Source organism: Berghia stephanieae, chromosome 1, assembly GCF_034508935.2.
Source record: "Berghia stephanieae isolate SIO BIC M18660-M18661 chromosome 1, UCSD_Bste_1.3, whole genome shotgun sequence".
In the NCBI taxonomy this organism is placed as follows: Eukaryota; Metazoa; Mollusca; class Gastropoda; order Nudibranchia; family Aeolidiidae; genus Berghia; species Berghia stephanieae.
The window spans coordinates 79,747,163-79,758,209 of NC_088360.1; the positions used below are offsets into that span (position 1 = coordinate 79,747,163).

Sequence of the window (11,047 nt, forward strand, 5' to 3'; positions counted from 1 at the left end):
AACTTTAGTAGGTTTAATGAAATCTTGTCACACACGCGTGATACACCTATACGAATTTCCCTGCCACTGCCACCCAGACACACTAACATCTGACAAGGAGTGAGGGCTGTGGAAGAACCACAGACTACCGTGTGCAAACATTGGCGATTGGTATCGGATGGCAAACTGTGATCGTTTGAATTTGAAATGATTCGAAACACTCGTTACCCCTCCGCTCGCTCGAATCCTGATCGTCTCAAGCTCGTCTCACGTGTCAAGATCGTCTCAAGCTCACAACCCGCTTGATCGTTTTACGATCGAGTGATCGTTTTACTAACTCGTTCTTCCGGCATTGAGATCGAGCACTGACTCGTGGCTTGGCGCTCGGTCGTCGATCGAGTAAAAGCGATCAAATAACCCAACACTACTATTTACGATTGCTCTGACTAGGGAGGAAAATGGTGACAAATTCCTATTTCACCGAACCGCATTTTAATTATAGAATAGATTGAACGAAATTGACGTAACTCAGGTCGATTTTATTGTTTTTAGACAGCCATTTTAATGAATAGTTCTCACGAAATTTTATATCTAGTTTTGTGTTCTGGTATTTTCTATGGCTATCTAATCTAATGCCGGTGATAATCATAGACCAAAAGTAGATAGCCGCCATTTCTCCGGACGGCAGTTTTAAGTTTCATAGCCAAGCGCACAGCATCTAATTATACATTTTAGTGAGAAGTGAGAACTACTCATGAAGTAAAACGGGATGTTAAAGAGTGAACATGGATAAAAACATGTAAAAACAAATCACCACTAGCAACACACTGAGGAGTAATGTGTAGTTTTCCGTCTTCAGTTTCAGTTAAGACACGGTAGAGAGAGGTGGTGTCTAACTGGACTGTCTTGCCTTGTCTATTCTTTAGTCAAAGGCGGGATCTCCCAATTTTTTGTCGCAGCTGCTAGGGTGCTAGGCTAGACTAGGGACCACGTCTAGAGTGGATTATATTTTGCGTTAGGCAAAATTAAAAGTGATGTGGTGTTTGTGTACTTCATTCGGCATGATGGCTGTGGATTTCCTCGTATGGTGTGAGAAGATTCATGGTTATCAGTTCGAATGGAGCAAGTTGGGCCGTTTTGTTAGTAAATGTTGTAGTGATTGTTGTTTTGCTTGTCTGTTTTTTGGGGTTTTTTTTTTTTTTTGGGGGGGGGGGGGGGAGGGAGGTGTGGTTTCACCGTGATTTCAAGCAAGACGCCAAGGTGGATTCAAGTTGGATACAAGAACAAGCAGGATACAAACTTAAATCGTTTTTATTTCAGGTAAAAAAAGTTACCATCTTCGCAATTCTTTATCAAAACCAGAATCACTATCTAGATTGTTAAACAGCTACGTTGGTTGTGGATGACCCCCTCATAGCAAGGTAAAGCGCAATGGCAATGAGCATGGCAAATGCTTGAAGATGCGCTAAATCAGTGCATATATTTCAAACCTATGAACATCACTGATGTCTATTTCAAGTGGACATTTGTCTATTTCCGTCTACATCTCCTCCTGTGATGCACAAATTTAGAGTTTTTTTGGGGGATCTTTCTTCTATCTTGGTCTACTCTGTAGACGGAATGCTGTGACGCATGACATGTATTCCCCAGATGTGATATGACCGACAAGGCAAAATGGCATATACTTCCAGCTTTAGTTGTATGCACGATGTTTAACGATTCTTTTTGTGATTCAAGGTTATAAAAGCGAAGATGGTAACTTTTGCCCAATGTGCAATTTTATATATACCTAATCATTATGCATTTGAATTGACATCGTGTCATTTCAAATCAATATACAGCTGTATTATAAGCTTGTCTTAAGCAAGTGCATTGTACATCATCGTTTATGTCATTATACATTTCCATTTGATAAAGGTTATTTTGTGCTTAATTTTACAATTTGTGTTACGAATACTATGCACAATCATTGGCACGTTTGCCATTTATTGCACATTGGACCGGAAGTTGGGAATGGCCAAAGGGGTTTTAGACCTGACCAGCTAAAGATTTTAATTTTTTTAAAAAGATTCTAATACGATTTATTTCTCTTTAAATCACTTATTTCAGGCATTTTAAAATGATGGGATCCAAACATTCAAAGCTTGAGCAGCTATTTGGTAAGTGTGAAAGGGACAATAATTTTAATTAAATAGAACCCTATATGATTTATCATTTATTTTACTTCCTGGATCAATGAAATTGATATAGGTGAATTCATTGTTGCATTACAATTTTTAGTATTCTCCCATTTGCCGGACATACCATGGAAATCAATCTACAATTTTGACAGATACTTATATCCGTTTTTTTTTTCTCGTTTTTTTCTATAGCCATATCGTTTATTTAAAGGATAAATAGACGAGCCTACGTTGACATGGAATCCCCAATTTATGAGAAGAGGACAGCTAAAATCAACTGATCAATTGAAGACAATCCATTCCATGGAACCACCATCAGAGAGCTGGAGAGGATGGCCCAGCAAGGAGTTGGAGAGAGAAAAAGGTTTTGATACCAAGTAATTACACTATTACTTAAACACCAATTGACAGTGAGTAGCATAACATTTTTCTTGGTTCTTTTTGTGGTAATAATTGTCATCGCTATGTTCAAGAATACTGTCCTCACGAAACGCGTGTTATCTTTTTCGATTGATGGTATGAAGGTATTAGTTTCCAATTGTTTTATATCTTTATCTTTCAGACACTCAAGAATTTGTTATCTAGGATGACAGGTGCTATTACTATTGACAATAGATATATATTAGTATGAAATTTGTGTTTTTTTGTTACTTAATGTATCAATCATTGTCATAGCTATGTTCAAGGAGATACTGTTGTCTAGCTTTGCATGTGATTTTTTTTTCTGATTGATGGTATAAAGGAATTAGACTTTGACCAAGTTTATGCTACTATGTTAGTTGGGGTTTTAGTAAAAGTGTTTTACCTAAACACCAATTGACAATTTATAAGCATAAAATTTGTCTCTTCTTTTTTTTCAACAATCATTTTAATAGCTAAGTTTAAACATATACAATTCTAAATAACTGTATGTCATCTTTTATTGAATGATGGTACAAAGCATTAGTTTCCTATTTTTTATCTTCATCCTTCTGACACTCAAGAATTCATAATCGAGGATGGCAGGTGCATTAATTTACTTCCTTGATGAATTATATTGTTGTCGTTGAACACATTGTTGCATTACAGTTTTAAGTATTATCTCCCATTTCACAGGCACACTATGGACACTTTGTTTAAATATTTTCAGTCATAGTCATATTTGTATTATGTCGCAAATATACAATGTGATAGACACTAATATCTAATGTAATTTTCCACAGGCATAAGATGTACAGAAGTCCCATGTTTTAAGCAACATCCAGAGTACAATTGAGAAAAAAAGAGCAAAGCTGTTCCTACGAAGTAAGAAATTATATTTTTACTATTGACAATAAATATATTAGTATAAAATTGGTGCTTTTTGCTTCATTATTGTAGCAACCATTGTTGTAGCTATATTCAAGGAGATGCAGTTGTCGAGCTTTGTATGTCATTTTAATTTTTTATTGATTGATGGTACAGATGCATTAGACTATTACCATTTTTACGCTACTAAATATATTGTCAGTTGGGGTTTTAGTACAAATATTTTACTTCAACCCCAATTGACAATGTCGTTGTATAAAATTTGTGTCTTGTTTCTTTTTGTAGCAATCATTATTATAGCTATGTTCAAGGACCATTGATCTCATGAACTGTATGTCATCTTTTTTTATTGATGATACGAATGCATTAGTTTCCATTAGAATTTCACCAATTTTATGCTACTACATTATCAGTCAGTTGGGATTTTAGTTAAGGCTCTTAAACTCCGATTGACAATTTAGAAGCATAAAATTTGTCTTTTTTTCATCAATCATTATTATAGCTATGTTTGAACAGATACTGTTATCAAGAACTGATGTCATCTTTTTTTTTTTTTATTGATGATACGAATGCATTAGTTTCCATTTTTTCTTATTTTCATGTCGTTTGATTGATTGATTGTATAGAGGTACTAGAATTTCACCAATTTTATGCTACTACATTGTAGTCTGTTGGGATTTTAGTTAAGGTGTTTACCTTAAACCCCAATTGACAAATTAGAAGCATAAAATTTGTCTTTTTTCTTTTGTTTTCTGCAATCGTTGTTGTAGCTATGTTTTTTATCTTCATCCATCAGACATTCTAGAACTGTATGTTCTCTATTATTGATTGATGGAAACCACGGAAACTAATGCAGTCGATTTTGATATTTTCAGTTACTATTCATGTTTGTGCATTTTTCCACAGCCATAACATATGAAGAATACCCATTTTTTATGCTTCAGAATTATTGAAATTTTTTAACAATCTTAATCATCTGATGAAATGTTGATATTTTCAGTTACTATTCATATTTGTCACAAATCTACAAAAAACTAATATCTAACGAATTTTTCCTCAGCAAACATGTGAAGAATACCCATCTCTTCAGCAACCTCTAGAGCATGATAGGTGGTTATCAGATTTAAATGGAAAAGACATTAAAGCTGTGTCTATGAAGTAAATAATTACACTTTTACTATTGATGATATATATGTTAGTATAAAATCGGTACCTGTTGCTTCTTAATTGTAGCAATCATTGTCGTATCTATGTTCAGACAGATACAGTTGTCGAGCTTTTGTATGTCATTTTAACTTTTTATTGATTGATGGTACAGATGCATTAGACTTATTACCATTTTTACGCTACTAAATTGTCAGTAGGGGTTTTAGTACAAGTATTTTACTTCAACCCCAATTGACAATGTCGTTGTATAAAATTTGTGTCTTGTTTCTTTTTGTAGCAATCATTATTATAGCTATGTTCAAGGACCATTGGGCGGGTGGTTGGATGGGAGCATCACCCTTGAATCATATACCTATGATGTTCGCATGGGTGTACGATCCGATAGTGATGTCGTTTCTTCTTCTCTTTACTAGCCTATCCTGCTTCTTAGGTTTGTGATTGTATTTTTGACAGGGGATATTTTTTTTGCTGTAAATCTTCTGCCTGTTTGTTCTTGGTTATTTATAATTTAGCTATGATATCTTTAGGTTATGATTTTGATTTACATTTGTACTATTTTTGTTAGATTGCTTGTTTTTTTTGTTTCAGCGGTCTCTCATATAACCTCAATTGTGTTGGAAGAGACCTAAAGCAACAAACAAACAAACAAAAAAAAGGACCATTGATCTCATGACCTGTATGTCTTTTTTATTGATGGTACGAATGCATTAGTTTCCATTTTTTCATATTTTCATATCGTTTGATTCATTGATTATATACAATTTAGAAGCATAAAATGTCTTTTTTTTCAGGATCATTATTGTAGCTATGTTTAACCAGATACTGTTGCCAATAACTGTATGTCATCTTTTTTTTAAATTGATGATACGAATGCATTAGTTTCCAATTTTTCTTATTTTCATGTCGTTTGATTCATTGATTATATACAGGTATTAGACTTTCACCAATTTTATGCTACTACATTGTCAGTCAGTTGGGATTTTAGTTAAGGTTTTTACCTTAAACCCCAATTGACAATTTATAAGCATAAAATGTCTTTTTTTCAGCAACCATTATTGTAGCTATGTTTAACCAGATACTGTTGTCAATAACTATATGTCCTCTTTTTTTATTGATGATACGAATGCATTAGTTTCCAATTTTTCTTATTCTCATGTCGTTTGATTCATTGATTATATAGAGGTATTAGACTTTCACCAATTTTATGCTACTACATTGTCAGTCAGTTGGGATTTTAGTGAAGGTTTTTACCTTACCCAATTGACAATTTAGAAACATAAAATTTGTCTTTTTTTCATCAATCATTATTGTAGCTATGTTTAACCAGATACTGTTGCCAATAACTGTTTATCATCTTTTTTTATGATGGTACGAATGCATAGTTTCCATATTTTCGTATTTCCATGTCGTTCATTGATTATATACAGGTATAAGAATTTCACGAATTTTATGCTACTACATTGTCAGTCAGTTGTGATTTTAGTGAAGGTGTTTACCTTAAACCCCGATTGACAATTTAGAAGCTTAAAATTTGTCTTTTTTTCAGCAATTATTATTGTAGCTGTGTTTAACCAGATAATGTTGTCAATAACTGTATGTCCTCTTTTTTTATTGATGATACGAATGCATTAGTTTCCAATTTTTCTTATTCTCATGTCGTTTGATTCATTGATTATATAGAGGTATTAGACGTTCACCAATTTTATGCTACTACATTGTCAGTCAATTGGGATTTTAAGGTTTTTACCTTAAACCCCAATTGACAATTTAGAAGCATAAAATTTTTTTTTTCATCAACCATTATTGTAGCTATGTTTAACCAGATAATGTTGTTAATAACTGTGTCATCTTCTATTTATTGATGATACGAATGCATTAGTTTCCAATTTTTCTTATTCTCATGTCGTTTGATTCATTGATTATATAGAGGTATTAGACGTTCACCAATTTTATGCTACTACATTGTCAGTCAGTTGGGATTTTAGTTAAGGTGTTTACCTTAAACCCCAATTGACAATTTAGAAGCATAAAATTTGTCTTTTTTCTTTTGTTTTCTGCAGTCGTTGTTGTAGCTATGTTTTTTATCTTTATCCATCAGACACTCTAGAACTGTATGTTCTCTATTATTGATTGGTTAGACTTTGACCAATTTTATGCTACTACATTGTCAGTCAGTTGGGATTTTAGTGAAGGTTTTTACCTTACCCCAATTGACAATTTAGAAACATAAAATTTGTCTTTTTTTCATCAATCATTATTGTAGCTATGTTTAACCAGATACTGTTGCCAATAACTGTTTATCATCTTTTTTTTATTGATGGTACGAATGCATTAGTTTCCATATTTTCGTATTTCCATGTCGTTTCATTGATTATATACAGGTATAAGAATTTCACGAATTTTATGCTACTACATTGTCAGTCAGTTGTGATTTTAGTGAAGGTGTTTACCTTAAACCCCGATTGACAATTTAGAAGTTTAAAATTTGTCTTTTTTTCAGCAATCATTATTGTAGCTGTGTTTAACCAGATAATGTTGTCAATAACTGTATGTCCTCTTTTTTTATTGATGATACGAATGCATTAGTTTCCAATTTTTCTTATTCTCATGTCGTTTGATTCATTGATTATATAGAGGTATTAGACGTTCACCAATTTTATGCTACTACATTGTCAGTCAGTTGGGATTTTAAGGTTTTTACCTTAAATCCCAATTAACAATTTAGAAGCATAAAATTTGTCTTTTTTTCATCAACCATTATTGTAGCTATGTTTAACCAGATAATGTTGTTAATAACTGTGTCATCTTCTATTTATTGATGATACGAATGCATTAGTTTCCAATTTTTCTTATTTTCATGTCGTTTGATTGACTGATTATATACAGGTATTCGACTTTCACGAATTTTATGCTACTATATTGTCAGTCAGTTGGGATTTTAGTTAAGGTGTTTACCTTAAACCCCAATTGACAATTTAGAAGCATAAAATTTGTCTTTTTTCTTTTGTTTTCTGCAGTCGTTGTTGTAGCTATGTTTTTTATCTTCATCCATCAGACATTCTAGAACTGTATGTTCTCTATTATTGATTGGTGGACACCACGGAAACGAAGGCAGTGGATTTTGATATTTTCAGTTACTATTCATTTTTGTGCATTTTTCCACAGCCATAACATATGAAGAATACCCATTTTTTATGTTTCAGAATTATTGTAATTTAATACTATTCATATTTGTATTATGTCACATTCTACAAAAAACTAATATCTAACGATTTTTTCCATAGTTTTAACATATGAAAAATATCCATCTTTTCAACAACATCTAGAGCATGATAGGTGGTTTGCAGATTTCAATGGAAAAAAAGTTAAAAGCTGTCTATGAAGTAATTATACTTTTACTATTGACGATAGATATGTTAGTATTAAATCGGTACCTGTTGCTTCTTAATTGTAGTTATGTTCAGACAGATACAGTTGTCGAGCTTTTTATGTCATTTACATTTTTTATTGATTGATGGTGCAGATGCATTAGACTATTACCATTTTTACGCTACTAAATATATTGTCAGTTTGGGTTTTAGTACAAATATTTTACTTCAACCCCAATTGACAATGTAGTTGTATAAAATTTGTGTCTTGCTTCTTTTTGTAGCAATCATTATAGCTTTGTTCGAGGACCATTGATCTCATGAACTGTATGCCTTTTGATTTTATTGACGAATGCATTAGTTTCCAATTTTTCTTATTTTCATGTCGTTTGATTCATTGATTATATAGAGGTATTAGACTTTCACCAATTTTATGCTACTACATTGTCAGTCGCTTGGGATTTTAGTTAAGGTGTTTACCTTAAACCCCAATTGACAATTTAGAAGCATAAAATTTCTCTTTTTTTCTTTTGTTTTCAGCAATCGTTATTGTCGCTCTGTTTTTCATCTGCATCCATCAGACAATCAAGAACTGTATGTTCTCCATTATTGATTGATGGAAGCCATGGAAACTAATGCAGTCGATTTTGATATTTTGTGTTACTATTCATATTTGTATTGTGTCACAAATCTACAAAAATCTAATATCTAACGCATTTTTCCACAGCCATAACATATGAAAAATACCCATTTTTTATGTTTCAGCATTATTGTAATTTTTAAAAAATCTTAATCGTCTGATGATATGTTGATATTTTCAGTTACTATTCATATTTGTATTATGTCACAAATCTACAAATAACTAATATCTAACGCATTTTTCCTCAGCCATAACATATGAAGAATACCCATCTCTTCAGCAACATTTAGAGCATGATAGGTGGTTTGCAGATTTCAATGGAAAAAAGATTAAAGCTGTGTCTATGAAGTAGGTAATTATACTTTTACTATTGACGATAGATATATGTGTAAAATTGATGCCTTATGCTTCTTAATTGTAGCAATCATTGTCGTAGATATGTTCAGAGAGATGCAGTTGTCAAGCTTTGTATGTTATTTAAATTTTTTATTGATTGATGGTACAAATGCATTAGACTATTACCATTTTTACGCTACTAAATATATTGTCAGTTGGGGTTTTAGTACAAGTATTTTACTTCAACCCCAATTGACAATGTCGTTGTATAAAATTTGTGTCTTATTTCTTTTTGTGGCAATCATTGTCATAGGTATGTTCAAGGACCATTGATCTCATGAACTGTATGTCATCTTTTTTTATTGTCGGTACTATTGCATTAGTTTCCAATTTTTTTTTCTTATTTTCACACTCCAGACACTCAAGAATTCATAATCTAGGATGGCAGGTTTATTATTTTATTTCCTTGATTACTGATATTTTTTATCAGTGAATACACTATTGCATTACAATTTTATCTCGCATTTGATAGGCACACCATGGAAATTAATGCGGTCATTGTTTTAACATTTTATATAGTTTGTATAATTTTTATGGTGTTACAATTTTGATCTGCTTGAAGATACTATTGTCCACAGCTGGTTGTGTTTCTTAAGCTCTTGAATGTTATTCTTTAGTTTTAGCATGATTGTAATATTTTTAAATCCAAATCATCTGATGAAAATCTAAACGTTTTCTTCAACATTTATTATTCATATTTGCACTATGGAACAAATCTACAAAATTACAGACACTAATGTATTTATTTTGTATTTTTCCACAGCCATAACATGTAAAGAATTCCATGTTTTCAGCAACATCCAGAGCACAAGGAAAGAAAACGAAGCTGTTGCTATGAAGTAAGTAATTCTGTATTTACTATTGACAATAGATATATTTGTATAAATTTTATATTTTTTAGTTTCTTAGTTGTATCAATCATTGTCGTAGCTATGTTCAAGGAGATACTGTTGTCTAGCTTTGCATGTCATTTTTCATTGATTGATTATATAGAGCTATTAGACTTTTAACCAATTTGATGCTACTACATTGATTGCCAGTTCGGGTTTAGTAAAAGTGTTTTACTTAAAACCCCATGAAAACAAATGCAATAGTTAACATTACTGTCCAAGGCTGGCTATGTGTCCATTAAAAATACATGAGAATCATTTTAGCCTGGATGTAATATTTTTGAAATGGCCTGATGAATTCTAAATATTTCATATTTATTTTTATCTACATGATATCTAAAAAAATATATTTTATAATCTGTAAGACAGCAAGAAAATAGTACATAAAAACGACCCCTTGTTAAGCATAATAAAATCTAGTTGGCAACTAAGATTTCCAGATACTCTCTTCTATTTGGCTGATGATCATCTTTTTTATCCCAAAATGTTTTGCATTTTGTCAAATGCATTTTTATAGTCCACAGCTTTTAGCAGGTTAATCGTCCTTTGGAATACGTTCTACCTATTATTTTCTATGTATTTAGACTAAATATATTCCAATGCACCTACTAGATGGGTTGCTTTTGTGGCGCCATGACAAATATGTCTATTTTACATATTTTTTCTTATAAATATCTATAAAATGTCATTAGTATTTTTAATAATGTGATATATTTCAGTTATCCTTTATCAAGTCTCTCCTCTCTCCCTATTTTTTCTTGGGTATAAAATTGATTGTGTGATGACATTATTTTTTTTTTCCATTTCAGCTGCTGTTCTCCTCACGAGCCAATGGATGCTGTTTACTTCTGCAAGAAAATGACAATCGTTCAAAATAAGAAATAAAATTAGTTTTCCTTAGTTCCCGATTTTGCTTTTGATGTTTGCCCTCTGAGGTTACTCTTGAATTCACATATGAAATGTCTGTTTCCCCTTCCATGTTGCTTTTTTTTGGGTTGTTTTTGTAGGGTTATGTTGTCTTGCGATATGACACTCAATTTCAGATCGGAAGGTCCTGAGTCTGGGTGGGGTTCCTGGCCTTCCATAGTGGGCAGCGAGGCACTTATTGTCATCTATCCCCCTATATCTGATTTCCAACTT

The 11,047-nt window shown here is 32.2% G+C and overlaps 1 long non-coding RNA gene across 7 annotated transcripts; it reads left to right on the forward strand.

Annotated features, from left to right (window-relative positions):
- The first annotated feature begins 375 nt into the window (after positions 1–375).
- LOC144958360 (uncharacterized) lies at positions 376–10,807 on the forward strand. Of its 7 annotated transcripts, none has more exons than XR_013642409.1 (10): positions 406–1,299; positions 2,089–2,138; positions 2,352–2,569; positions 3,362–3,443; positions 4,507–4,604; positions 5,202–5,603; positions 6,806–7,996; positions 8,870–8,969; positions 9,781–9,856; positions 10,717–10,807. It is a non-coding gene; the product is annotated as an uncharacterized LOC144958360 (long non-coding RNA). The 7 variants fall into 7 exon arrangements; XR_013642410.1 differs by having other exon boundaries at positions 4,547–4,604; XR_013642412.1 differs by lacking the exon at positions 5,202–5,603 and having other exon boundaries at positions 4,547–4,604; positions 7,779–7,996.
- The last annotated feature ends 240 nt before the right edge of the window (positions 10,808–11,047 follow it).